At 35.0% G+C, this 14,776-nt stretch overlaps 1 protein-coding gene across 2 annotated transcripts in view; it reads left to right on the top strand.

The window, feature by feature from the left end:
* Window positions 1–14,776, top strand: part of LOC124359085 (growth hormone secretagogue receptor type 1-like) — a 459,143-nt gene that overhangs the window by 206,212 nt on the left and 238,155 nt on the right. The window lies entirely within an intron of this gene.

Consider the following 14,776-nt stretch of genomic DNA (forward strand, 5'->3'; position numbering starts at 1 on the left):
ATACTATATGGCATTAACATCTTATTAATTTTTCAATGAATAGTAGATCTTACTCAGCTCTTATATCTTTGAGCAATAGTTGTAAATAATGACGTAAATAACTAAACTGATCCATCATAAAACATATTATTGTATTTTGCTATAGAAATAAAAGGGTTTTTTTATTCGATCTGAACTCTGGTTTTGTTAGAATCATACTTTTACCATGCTACAAACAGTAACGATGAAGATAATATTTGTAACTAGATAAGGAACACCACGGGTTTCTTAAATTTTAACTGGTATTCAACCAATGTAGTTAAAGTATTTTTAGGTCATAGGTAAGGATGATATCCGGTGAAATCTGTGAACTTTTGGAAATTGCTGTTATTAATATTTTTACAACCGTTTTTTACTAGAAACATATATAGAAATGGAAATCAAAACGTGTTTTTTCAGTTTTAATATTTTTAAACTTTAATCTGTATTATTTAATCATTAATATGACCAATCGATGACAGATGCCAAATATCCTTCACCATCGCCAGGACTTTAATTGTCAAGGGTTTCATAAATTACAATTCAAAGATTTTCAAGGCAACGGGAAATAGGAACAACTAGGTCCACGATATCTTGCCATAACTAACATGTTTTATACCTATTGTGACTGTTATGAAAGTTGTGTGGTAAAGTTGTAAAGACCTAGTACATGCCACTCTCTGGAATTCAAGACAAAGGTTTAATACAATAGCCTAAAAGGATTAAAATAAAAGTCAGATTGTTTTAATGCGTAATATTTTAGATAATACAAAAAAGTGTGATAAAAGCAGATTTTTTTATCAGATCAGTTTCTAATAAACTTCATAAATAGATATCTATTATCTCTAATAAACAGAAACTATGCTAATCCAATTTCTTTCAAGAAAACTCAAGACGATATTAGTTATAACAGAATTAACTTCTAATTAGTTAGGTAATGTTAGGTATGCAAATTATGCATCTAATCTAAAAAATATATACAACAATAGTATTCAGTTGTCATATAATAACGAAATGTAGAATGATCAGCAGAACAAAGGAGGTAGAGAGGTCGATAGCAGGTTATAAATCTTATACTTGATTTTTATCACTTCGTTGATCAGCGTGCTAGTTATTGTTTCATAAAATGGATTTGTTTAGTCGTCCTTTTAATGTTTAGTCATAGTTTACAGATACATTGAATTGACTAATGAAACGCTAAATATTAAATATTAAAGATAAATTAATACACACGTTTAAACTTAATTTAATTACGATGGACTAGTAAAAATTGCAGTCTTAAACGTTATCTCTTAACTTCGATTGTACATTATTCAGGTACTTTAATTAGAAACAAAAAACAAAAACTTGGAGAAGACTTTCTCTTCTCAGACAATGTTAGGGCAGGTTAGAGAGTCAATATGCCAGAGTAAAATGCCAAGCTCACAGTTAAGTGCCACGGAGTATACATTGAGAAGGCCTTCTCTGCTCAGACAATGTTAGGGCAGGTTAGAGAGTCAATATGCCAGAGTAAAGTGCCAAGCTCACAGTTAAGTGTCACGGAGTATACATTGAGAAGACCTTCTCTGCTCAGACAATGTTGGGGCAGGTTAGAGAGTCATATGCCAGAGTAAAGTGCCAAGCTCACAGTTAAGTGTCACGAAGTATACATTGAGAAGACCTTCTCTGCTCAGACAATGTTAGGGCAGGTTAGAGAGTCAATATGCCAGAGTAAAGTGCTAAGCTCACAGTTAAGTGTCACGGAAGTATACATTGAGAAGACCTTCTCTGCTCAGACAATGTTAGGGCAGGTTAGAGAGTCAATATGCCAGAGTAAAGTGCCAAGCTCACAGTTAAGTGTCACGGAAGTATACATTGAGAAGACCTTCTCTGCTCAGACAATGTTGGGGCAGGTTAGAGAGTCAATATGCCAGAGTAAAGTGCCAAGCTCACAGTTAAGTGTCACGGAGTATACATTGAGAAGACCTTCTCTGCTCAGACAATGTTGGGGCAGGTTAGAGAGTCATATGCCAGAGTAAAGTGCCAAGCTCACAGTTAAGTGTCACGGAGTATACGTTGAATGCGACGTTCACGTCACGACACTCTACTACAGCTGTCCAGTAACTCGTGCCCGCTCTCTGCAGCCTGCCTCCGCGCACCGCCTCTTTTCATTCTCTACATTCTACAAAAATTACTTTCTTGTTTTACTATTATCTATATATTATTTTAAATAACTATTATAAAACTAACACACGTTAACGTGGTGCTAAATAACACGTTTTGTACTCTAATGTAAATAGTGCCAGAGCTGAAGATAATTTCAAATACAAAAGGTATCTGGTTTTTTGCAAAACGAACACAATTGTGTATAATGTTCCATATGTTGCCTTTATACATTTTTGAAATAAAGTATTTTCAAAATTTTAGTTTGGAGCGTGAGGAAAAATACCATGTTGCATTTAAATATAGCACTGAGTTCATTGTGAGAGCTGAAATATTTCTTTTTACTTAACGACTTTATTCATGTATGGAGTATGAATATTTAATCTCACCTTTCATAGATTTTCAGCTACCAGTTCAAAATAGAAATAATATAATGCAGTTTTATGTTGGTTTGAAAACCGTTCAAATAATATTTAACATTACGTATGTTTCCCTTTAAAACCCCTCGAGAGCCGAACCCAGACCTACACATTCTATAGTAATATTCAGAATATATTTATTACATGTTTCTGTTATTAAGGGTTCATTTTGATAGTAGCCAAACCAGTTTAGTTCACTATTCTACAATAATCTCACATTGATTTAAGTCCATTTAAAGAAACACACACACAGTATCGCCTTTGGCAGATAAGACAATAATTTACTGTCAAAAACGTATTTAGTTATTTTTACATGTTCCTTTAGTATAATAATATTTATAATGTGCATCTTTTCTGTTCTGTATGTATAGTTGTTAGGAAAGACTAATTCATTCATTCACTCATTCAAAATAGTGTCAGGTGGCACAAATTGTATTAAAGACGTTTTGCACAATTTTAATATTTGAAATGCAATGATTAATACAATGTTTAATATTATTTCCAATAATACATAAAGTAAGTAGAAAATTATAATTAAATTTTCAATTTTATTTGGAACTCTCTGAACTTTTATATATTATTTTGTATATTAGTGTTACTTTATACAATTTTAAAAGTGGAGACAGTAAGTTAGGTTCGCTTAGTAGTAAATTTTGAAGAACAATATTTTTCAACACTTTTTGTGATTAATAAAGGTTCTTATTGAAATTTGTAAGGAATACGTATTGACATGACCGGAACAAGGGTGGTCCATTTTATAAATGATAATCCAAGACGCCCAATCCTGGATAGGTTTTATAAACAGCGCCAAGATTTTACGAGAAGGACGAAGTCATATATGATTGCGTATTTTATAAATGTTTTGGAATAGTTTAAAATAGATGCCACAAGCTCGCGTGATGTCATTCAGGCTAAGTAACTGTGCAGACTCTAAACTGAGTTTTACATTACAGTACAGTGTATCACTTAGGCTTTACAACAGATTATACGGGTTTGCAGTATCCGACCCAACAGCGATACTTGAACCTACTGATTTGTAGGCACGTTAAGCCCTTTTTAAAGTTTTTACGAGAAGGGCGAAGTCCTTGTGATTGCGTAATATATATATATATTTTGGAATAGTCTAAAATAGATGCCACAATCTCTGCCACAAGTCTATGTGATTGTGTAATTTATATATGTTTATAGTCTAAAATAGATGCCAACAAGCTGGCGTGATGTAACTGTTGTCATTCGGGCTGTGCAACTGTGTAGACTCTAAACTGAGTTTTACATTACAGTACAGTATATCACTTAGACTTTACAACAGATTAACCGAGTTTGCAGTATCCGACCCAACAGCTCCACTTGAACCTACTCATTCGTAAGCACGTTAAGCCCTTTTTCAAGTTTTTACGAGAAAGGCGAAGTCTATGTGATTGCGTAATATATATATATTATATATAATATATATATATATATATATATATATATATATATATATTGGAATAGTCTAAAATAGATGCCACAAGCTCTGCCACAAGTCTATGTGATTGTGTAATTTATATATGTTTATAGTCTAAAATATATGCCACAAGTCTATGTGATTGTGTAATTTATATATGTTTATAGTCTAAAATAGATGCCACAAGTCTATGTGATTGTGTATATTTATATATGTTTATAGTCTAAAATAGATGCCACAAGTCTATGTGATTGTGTAATTTATATATGTTTATAGTCTAAAATAGATGCCAACAAGCTGGCGTGATGTAACTGTTGTCATTTGGGCTGTGCAACTGTGCAGACTCTAAACTGAGTTTTACATTACAGTACAGTATATCACTTAGACTTTACAACAGATTATACGGGTTTGCAGTATCCGACGCAAAAGCGATACTTGCAACTACTTATGTTAAGCGCGTTTAAGTTTAGTATATTAAGTTGTAAAATGTTATCACAAATTCAGATAATTATACTGTTTAAAGGTGTAAAACAATAACTGAAGACAATTTGTGAAACTGTCCTCACAGTGCTCCGGTTCATCTGTTGAGCAAAGAAATCTACTTGGATTACTTGGGGACTTTAATTAAATTCTTTGTTGAAACGCTTTTCATACCGTTACATCCAGATCGTTGAGTTTTATCTTAAATAAATTTCTTTATGCTAAAATAATAGTACTTTGTAAAACCTACTTTGTTTAAATTGAACAAACAACGAGTATTCTGCTTATTTTTATATGCTAGTATCTTAATAGTTCAGCTCTATCATTATCAGTAGTTTTGTTTACAAAATAAAGTAAATGGAAATATTTAAATACCTATCTATGACAGTAGGTATGTTTATTAAAGTATGTAATAAAGCAACAATTTTCAACCCAAGAAGCACACATTCTTAGACACTGTAAGATAGGTTTTGTTGCAATTAACTGTTAAGCTGAAAAAAATGAGTATAACACTAAATAAAGATTTTTACTAATCATCTCAATTAAAATTTAATTTACAATCAGTTTATTAAGATGAATTTAAGTTCTTTTAAACACGAAAAGTTAACGTCCATGGTCAATCACTCATGTTGGCTTAATTAAGATCATTCTTAGTCACGATACTGAATACTTGTAAACAAATTTAAATGTTCTTACTATTTAAAAAAAAAAATCTTTCTTTAACTACACAAACATATTATTGATGAAATATTATTGTTTTATTTTTCAAAATTAGTTTTTCATAACAAAATAATTTAAAGTATATATAAAATGAATAACAATGCAATTTACAAAGAAAAATTTTAAAATAATTAGTTTAGTAACTTAACTCAGTCAACGAAAAAAAAATAAAGAAATCTGTAATGTTTCCGATTTAACCGAACCTATAATTAACAGAATAGGTGTTTAATACTCCTTGTTCTTGCTTTTTAAATAAATGAAAGTAAAAACTAAATCTTAGGAATTTTCTTGAAATTTATATATATATATATATATATATATATATATATATAAATATCGATTTTTGGATTATGATGGAATTGTGTTATGGGAGCCGTGAGTGGTGAAAATACAAAACATCTCTCGAACATTTCTTTGTGATAGTAATTTAAATAGACAAGTTTCTATAAAATCTAAACAAGTGAAGCAAGTTAATATTAATGTCGACATAAAAAATATCAAAACAATTTAGTTTACTTCGATTTACAATGAGTTGTTTTATTCTTTCGTAGAGTAGTTTACAAGAGGACCATGACATTGTCGAGCTTACCTTTTCACAATTGGTCAGTTCGAAAAACCGGATTGCCCTTACAAAACATGACTCAACTATAGATTCTTTTTTCAAATAAGGTAGGAAGAAAAAATAAATTCGAGATAATGGTAATCACCCAGCTCTCACCCGATTCAACTTTTTAGCAAAATATTTATTACAGACCTGTTTGAAATCAACTCTTTGGTATTCTAGGAACCAGAATAAAGTTATGGTGCTGTCGATGGAACAATCGGATTTGGAATTCTCCTTGAAATATTGTCCTTGAAATTATTATTTCAAGGAAAAAATAATTATCCTTCAATAATTATTCTTGAAATACATAGATAACAGTCCTGACATAAAAACATGAAGCTTTGGCCGATGGATTTATTTTGAGCTCTGAGGACTAACGGAGCACTTATATTATCAATGAAAAATATGGCAACAAAAGCAACTTGAAATCGGTAAAAACTACAGCAAACGAACTAATATAGAATTAAAGCTTTGTAGCAAGAAAGAAAGTTATATTTTCAGGCAGCCTGAAATGATTTGTTGTTATCTGAAACAAAATATTACAAAAGACCAAAATTTATGCTCTCTTTCACTGTCAAAAGCAACTCATTTTTTACACTACAACAGTTTCAATAGATTTAAATGTATAGAGAAGAATCACTATAATTTCAAAGTAATAATGTAAACAGCCCCAAAACTGTATGTAGCTTTTAATATTCTCATGTACTTCCAAATAACACCCAAATTTTAATTTAAACGTTGTAATTTTAAAGATGATGTTTGGTACAAAAATAATGAATAATCAGTTGTAAATAATTGTTACAATTGTATTATTAAAACAATATTCTTCAGCGGCAAAAACACTGTTTAAATATCCATGTCTCACTCATCAATGTTTTTTATTTAATTTTGAGAATAATCGTAACTATTAACAGTAGAATATAGTCGTGTTAATATATAATTCGTCGTGTTAATATAATATATAATTATATGAATATATAATTCTCAATTAGTATGAACCAGAAAAGAACAAGAAAACAGTGAATTATCTGCAGTCTTATAACTGAAGCATCTGTAAATCTTTGGACCAGCTTTAGTGTTAATGCTATTGATTGATTATGGAATCTGAATAGATTCCGTTAAATATTAATAAAAAATAGGATACCGTTTCTGAGGGACGAATTTGAAGTCGAGCTCATAATTAACATTCGTTAATTGTGTATTTATTCAATCAAAGAGAATTGAATGACTAATACATATAGTACGAAACTTTTGTTTATATCTACACAAGAAATTGGCTGGATTTATAAAATACCGTACGAAATGGGGTCGACTCAAGAAAGTATTGAAATGATACTGAATGAATCATAAAACCCCATAAAATGCATGAAGATATATTGGAAAAGTGTATTAGTAATTGGGAATTCCCAATGCAATACCGAACAGACTTGACCTAGTGAAGCGGGGAACAACTGGGTCGCGGCTCACAGCGCTCTTCTGGGAAGGCTGAGGTAACTGCAAATAGTTGACAGGTTTGGCTCTTCTACTTATTTAGTCGTCAAGTATATCTCAGTCAAAAGCGGCCACCTTCACCTACAATGCTGTTCTAAGAAGATTTTATACTAAGATCCAACTAATAAGCCTTTTAAGGAACTGCAGTAGTGATCTCATTGCATTACATTTATATCTATATTTTGTTCTTGAGGTTTTGATTTTTAAACATAATGTGCGTGCACCTTATCCATAATAACTTCTGATTTCTGTCCACCTATTCTACGAATAAATTTTGCTCCTTTGTATCGCCTCTTTTGTTGGTTTGCCAAATGATTGCGTATATAATACTATAGTGAGTTGCGCTTGGGAAAATTATCAAAATATATAATCCATGAGTTAAATCTGCTAGAAGATTTTCACATGGTTTTTGTACTCCTAATTTACATTGAGTCAATACTTCCTGTGGATTCAGGAGAGTACTTCAATGAAACCAAAAGTTTGGGTAAGTGGATAAAAGTTCTTCCACTTTCTCCGTGATAAGCGATGAAACATCGAGTACAGGCAAGTCAGTACTTTTAGAGGACTAGAGGCCGCTGCTGGCAGTGCGTGGAGCGGGGAGGTGACCCGGGCCAAGGAGGTTCGACTGACAGCCAGCTGACATGCTGCAGTGGAGCAGTGCTGACATGTTGACACCGGTCCTCCGCGCCGCCGTCACGGCCCATCGGCTCGGCGCGGCACTGCGCTCAAAGCGATCGGTTGACCCGCGGTCCGGTCCCGATCTTCTGGACCTCAACGTCTTTCTATCACCACATCGTAGCAAGTCATCGCTCTCATTGCTCCAAAAAGGAAAAATGAGCAATGCCAAGTAAAACCGTTAAGAAGAGGATGAGCGTATAAAAAAAACGGGATTAACGAAAAGAGTGGAAGTCTCAGCTTTTAATCTGAGCGGATTCTTTATACCCTTGATTCGATAAACCTAAACAAATGACGGCGATAAAGATAGGAACCGGGTTTGGAGGTGCAAGGAAACCAGTTACTCGGCCGTAACTCGCACCGTGTGCAGCCGCTACTACCAACTCAGTGTGATCGCACTACCTAGACAGCATCACGGTAGCACAACACACTACTCCACAGTGAGATGATTGGCCCTCAATGACATAACTACCGAAATGTGCTTCTATAATCAGCTCAATGTGCTACCACCATATATATATATATATATATATATATATATATATATATATATATATATATATATATATATATATATATATATATATATATATATATATATATATATTTAGTCGGCCGTAACTCGCACCGTGTGCAGCCGCTACTACCAACTCAGTGTGAGCGCACTACCTAGACAGCGTCACGGTAGCACAACACACTACTCCACAGTGATATTATTGGCCCTCAATGACATAACTACCGAAATGTGCTTCTATGATCAGCTCAATGTGCTACCACCACCACACACACCAACACCACACACACACCACACCACCACACACCACCACCACACCACCACACACACACACACACACACACACACACACACACACACACACACACACACACACACACACACACACACACACACACACACACACACACACACACACACACACACACACACACACACACACACACACACACACACACACACACACACACACACACACACACACACACACACACACACACACACACACACACACACACACACACACACACACACACACACACACACACACACACACACACACACACACACACACACACACACACACACACACACACACACACACACACACACACACACACACACACACACACACACACACACACACACACATATATATTTAGTCGGCCGTAACTCGCACCGTGTGCAGCCGCTACTACCAACTCAGTGTGAGCGCACTACCTAGACAGTGTCACGGTAGCACAACACATACTCCACAGTGAGATGATTGACCCTCAACGACATGTCTACCGAAGCCTATAATGTCTATAATCAGCTCTATGTCGTACCATCATCTATTTAATTAATTACTCGGTGTAACTCACACATAATAGTTCAATGCTGCCAGTGACTCTAAGGAATAAGTCACCTAATCTGACAGAAATATACAAGTAAATTAAACACATTAAAATACAGCTCCACCAGTAAAATTTATTTTCATTGTTATTCCCTACTTTTTAAAGGCTCACTTTAACCGTTATCCGATATTATAAATAAACATTACGGTATTTCCACAACATGATGCACCGCGTGTCTTGTACATTACATGATAGAAACCTGATTCTTGTCCGATGATTCTATTTATTATCGGCGTAGAATACAGTACTGGTCAAAATCTTTTATCTTTTAAGAGGTTTAGTTTTTATTGCTATATTGTTGGAAATACAACAATTAGCCTATTTGTTGTATTTGTGGAACAATTGTTTTGTGGAAATTTGTCACGTATCTAATCCCTGTAAATAATACAATAATATTTCCAAAACCACATTATTTTAGTTTCTGAGATTTTATTCCCTGTTTACTGTACATTTATAAACGCTGCGCGGTTTTTATACTGCTAAAATTTTGCATTATTATAAGCTGTGGGATTCATTAAGTGCTTTCACGATATATTTCTATAAGCGATAGCGAAAACCGCAGGATAACACTCATGAATGAGCTCATTACAAAATCTTCATAAATTACTCAAACTAGAGATATGAAACGTAGTTTGACCTGAATTCATAAGCGCTATGTTAGGAATGATTACGCTTATACGAGTTTATAAGCGTAATCTCGTAACCTAGCCGGAATTCGAACCCAAATATCTAACTGGCTGTATGACTACTCGTATACTACACAAGTGCCAACCATCACAGAAACTACAGTTTTTAATTTGATTGTGATGTATTTGAATCTTATCCAACACATATTCAAATACATATTTAATTACATGTTAGATAGAACAGAGTCAGAATAAAAGAATTACTGATAGACAAAAACTACGGACTCTTTGTGATATTACTATTTACGCCTGACAAGGAAGTTTTAGTTCCGACGTGAATACTTTTTTTTTACACCAATCCTTAGGAAAACTAAATTGGACCATTAGCATGTATAACATTTACATATACGAAAATATGTGTTGTTAAAATATAAAATGAAGTGTTTTTCCACGTTTTAATTATTAATAATACGAAATAAAAACTAAAAATCCCAAAGAATTCTAGCAAAAGAGTAGAAAATAATACAAACTGTACCGATAATTCTTTAAATTTATATGTTTGGGGACTGAAAAATATAAATTGTGTCCATTACAATGAGGGAGGAAAATGTAAACGCTAAAACAATACAACAACCAACAGACCATTTGTCATGTGGATGAGTGGCAGGGCAGCGTCATAGACAAACACACAACGATTATAATTAGCACTTCACTGCCACATTACAGTGGTGAACATCGACCGTGAATGGTTGACACTGTCATGTGGATGAGTGGCAGGGCAGTGTCATAGACAAACTCACAACGATTATAATTTGCACTTCACTGCCACATTACAGTGGTGAACATCGACCTTGAATGATTGACACTGTCATGTGGATGAGTGGCAGAGCAGTGTCATAGACAAACACACAACGATTATAATTTGCACTTCACTGCCACATTACAGTGGTGAACATCGACCTTGAATGGTTGACACTGTCATGTGGATGAGTGGCAGGGCAGTGTCATAGACAAACTCACAACGATTATAATTTGCACTTCACTGCCACATTACAGTGGTGAACATCGACCTTGAATGGTTGACACTGTCATGTGGATGAGTGGCAGAGCAGCGTCATAGACAAACACACAACGATTATAATTTGCACCTCACTGCCACATTACAGTGGTGAACATCGACCTTGAATAGTTGACACTGTCATGTGGATGAGTGGCAGGGCAGTGTCATAGACAAACTCACAACGATTATAATTTGCACTTCACTGCCACATTACAGTGGTGAACATCGCGACCTTGAATGGTTGACACTGTCATGTGGATGAGTGGCAGGGCAGTGTCATAGACAAACTCACAACGATTATAATTTGCACTTCACTGTCACATTACAGAGGTGAACATCGACCTTGAATGGTTGACACTGTCATGTGGATGAGTGGCAGGGCAGTGTCATAGACAAACAAACAACGATTATAATTTTCACTTCACTGCCACATTACAGTGGTGAACATCGACCTTGAATGGTTGACACTGTCATGTTGATGCATTTCAAACCAAAGTCAAATGCGCAAACTATGTTGTATAAGCGTCACCTAACTATGTACGGTCATTTTATCCAGTTTCCTGACGATGATAAAACATATTTGTGTCCAACAGTCGGTCCTAAATGTGCAAACCTAAAAAAATATTATCTCATAAAAATATTTATTTAAATTTGTAACATTATCGATACCCATTCATTTCGACCTCCATAAAAATTACCGCGGCTGACGATTGATTGTTTTCTTAGAAAACCTAAGTTACGATTATGTGTTCATTTACTGCAAAATAATTTCTAGCTCCTAGACTATATATGTTATGTGTGTTGTAATGCCAGTGACACTGTTATAAGTAACTCTTGACTATTACGTTACTGCCGCGAATACCGGGCTGCATTTCAAATATTAGTTGACGCTGCCTACACTCCAGTCTAGTCAGAGAAGTCAGTGAACACAAGATAATAGTCGCAGCAGCCTTACGTCGTGTGGGCGAGTTACAGTGTCAGTGACAAATAAACACAACTTTATAAATAGCTCTTCACTGTCGCGTTACTGCAGCGAATACCGAGCTGCGGTTTCAAAAATTAGTAGACGCTGCCTACACTCCAGTTTAGTCAGAGAAGTCAGTGAACACAAAATAATAGTCGCAGCAGCCTTACGTGTGAGCGAGTTGCAGTGTCAGTGAAAAATAAACACAACTTTATAAATAGCTCTTCACTGTCGCGTTACTGCAGCGAATACCGAGCTGCGGTTTCAAAAATTAGTAGACGCTGCCTACACTCCAGTTTAGTCAGAGAAGTCAGTGAACACAAAATAATAGTCGCAGCAGCCTTACGTCGTGAGCGAGTTGCAGTGTCAGTGACAAATAAACACAACTTTATAAATAGCTCTTCACTGTCGCGTTACTGCAGCGAATACCGAGCTGCGGTTTCAAAAATACGCCTACACTCCAGTTTAGTCTTCAAACAGTGTCAGAAAAATAAGCTCTTCACTGTCGCGTTACTGCAGCGAATACCGACAGTTTAGTCAGAGAAGTCAGTGAACACAAGATACCTAATAGTCGCAGCAGCCTTACGTCGTGTGGGCGAGTTGCAGTGTCAGTGACAAATAAACACAACTTTATAAATAGCTCTTCACTGTCGCGTTACTGCAGCGAATACCGAGCTGCGGTTTCAAAAATTAGTTGACGCTGCCTACACTCCAGTTTAGTCAGAGAAGTCAGTGAACACAAGATAATAGTCGCAGCAGCCTTACGTCGTGTGAGCGAGTTGCAGTGTCAGTGACAAATAAACACAACTTTATAAATAGCTCTTCACTGTCGCGTTACTGCAGCGAATACCGAGCTGCGGTTTCAAAAATTAGTAGACGCTGCCTACACTCCAGTTTAGTCAGAGAAGTCAGTGAACACAAGATAATAGTCGCAGCAGCCTTACGTCGTGTGGGCGAGTTGCAGTGTCAGTGACAAATAAACACAACTTTATAAATAGCTCTTCACTGTCGCGTTACTGCAGCGAATACCGAGCTGCGGTTTCAAAAATAGTTGACCCTGCCAGCACTCCAAACTAAAGAAGTTTCTACACTTACTGGCTATACGGTATGTTTTGTAAGCGAGAGGCTGTGTCAGTGACTCAAAACAACTACAATTATAATTAGTACTTCACTGTCACATTAGCGCAGCGGACATTGGTCTGTGGCTCCCTAAATAGTTGACATTGACAACAAGATCACGGGTTCGTATTAGTTCTTTGGCGTTTTACTACCTTTTTGTATATATTTTCGCATAACAATTCTGCCAGAGTCAAAAATATGTTTTTTCACATCTACACTATGATTTATTTATTGTGTAAGACGTCCGTATTACTTTTGTACAAAAATTAAATAGCAAAATTGTTAATTAAGATACGATATTATTTTATTCGTTGAATTAATTTTACCTTCCGTAAGCGATCGTATTGATTTTTTTTACTAATGATTATATCTCATTTGATTTGTAATTTTGATTTAATAGTTGGCAGACCTGCTTTTCTTTTGAAGCAATGCCTTGTAGAAATAGGACTTTAGGTATTTATTCAATGTAACTCCATTTTAAATTATTGTTTAGAATCTGTTACATTACTCTTATAGCCAAGTTATATGTCGTGACAGCATAGACTAAAACGTGGGAGCGCGCGGTTCTTCGTATAGTTCAGAACAACTCTTCCAAAGCCTTATTAAGATTGAAGTGTTCATACCTTTATAGAAAGACGCCGACAAAACTTTGAATTATATGCAAAGCCGTAAGAATAAGCACGATAACTTTATCGATATACTCAGGTAAATTTTATAAAGGCGAGGGAAAGAACAGTTCTTATTTAGAAATTGCCTGACAAGGCATTGTTCATTTCAAATACTGCAATAGCAATGATTCCATTGAGCTAAAAGCTAATGACTATAATAGACATTTTGTGTATTAATCTTAAATTTATTTATGCGCTAAGAAATATTAGCAAATGTCTGCAGCTGGCAGTGTTCTTAACTGATTATTAGGTTTTGGATTCCTCATCAAAAATATGATCACGCACTAACAATTTGATTTCAGCTATTAAGAAATATGCTAAAAAAAGTAACTCAGTTGCTGTCTCCGACGCTCTTGAGCAACACGAAATTGGCAAGGATTTTACGGTTGGTATACGTGATTCATGATTAAGACGTTGAATGCCATCATGGCTTCTTGAGGATTAATATAGGTAGAGTATTGATGTTGTTGAGTATGTAGAGGAATTAAGAAATACAAACCACGAACCCGAGGAAAGAGGTTAGCAAGAGAGTTGGGTATAGTAAATAGTCATGTGAACAGGAAGAAATTTTAGTGCGGGGATTTAAATAAACAAAATATAATACATTCGGCAGATCCAGACGTGAAGGCAATGCATGACAAAGAACTAAAAGGGCGTTAAAATTAAAATCTAAGATACTCGGATGAGGTGTAGACTTACAAATAGTAATTGACAAGCTAGAAAACTAGTATGGGTTAGCTAAAAGTAGAGATATTTCAGAAAATAATTATTTAGCAAAAGTTAAGCAGGACTTGAGAGACGTATTTTTATAGTGTACATTTGGAATAAAACGCTACCATGGCCTTTATCTAAACAGTGGCTACAATGAAACCGAATTCAGAGTTTAAGCATAAAATGGTTCTTGCAGAACCTGTAATGATGCTTTGTTAGAAGTTA

Source organism: Homalodisca vitripennis, chromosome 4 (genome assembly GCF_021130785.1).
Source record: "Homalodisca vitripennis isolate AUS2020 chromosome 4, UT_GWSS_2.1, whole genome shotgun sequence".
In the NCBI taxonomy this organism is placed as follows: Eukaryota; Metazoa; Arthropoda; class Insecta; order Hemiptera; family Cicadellidae; genus Homalodisca; species Homalodisca vitripennis.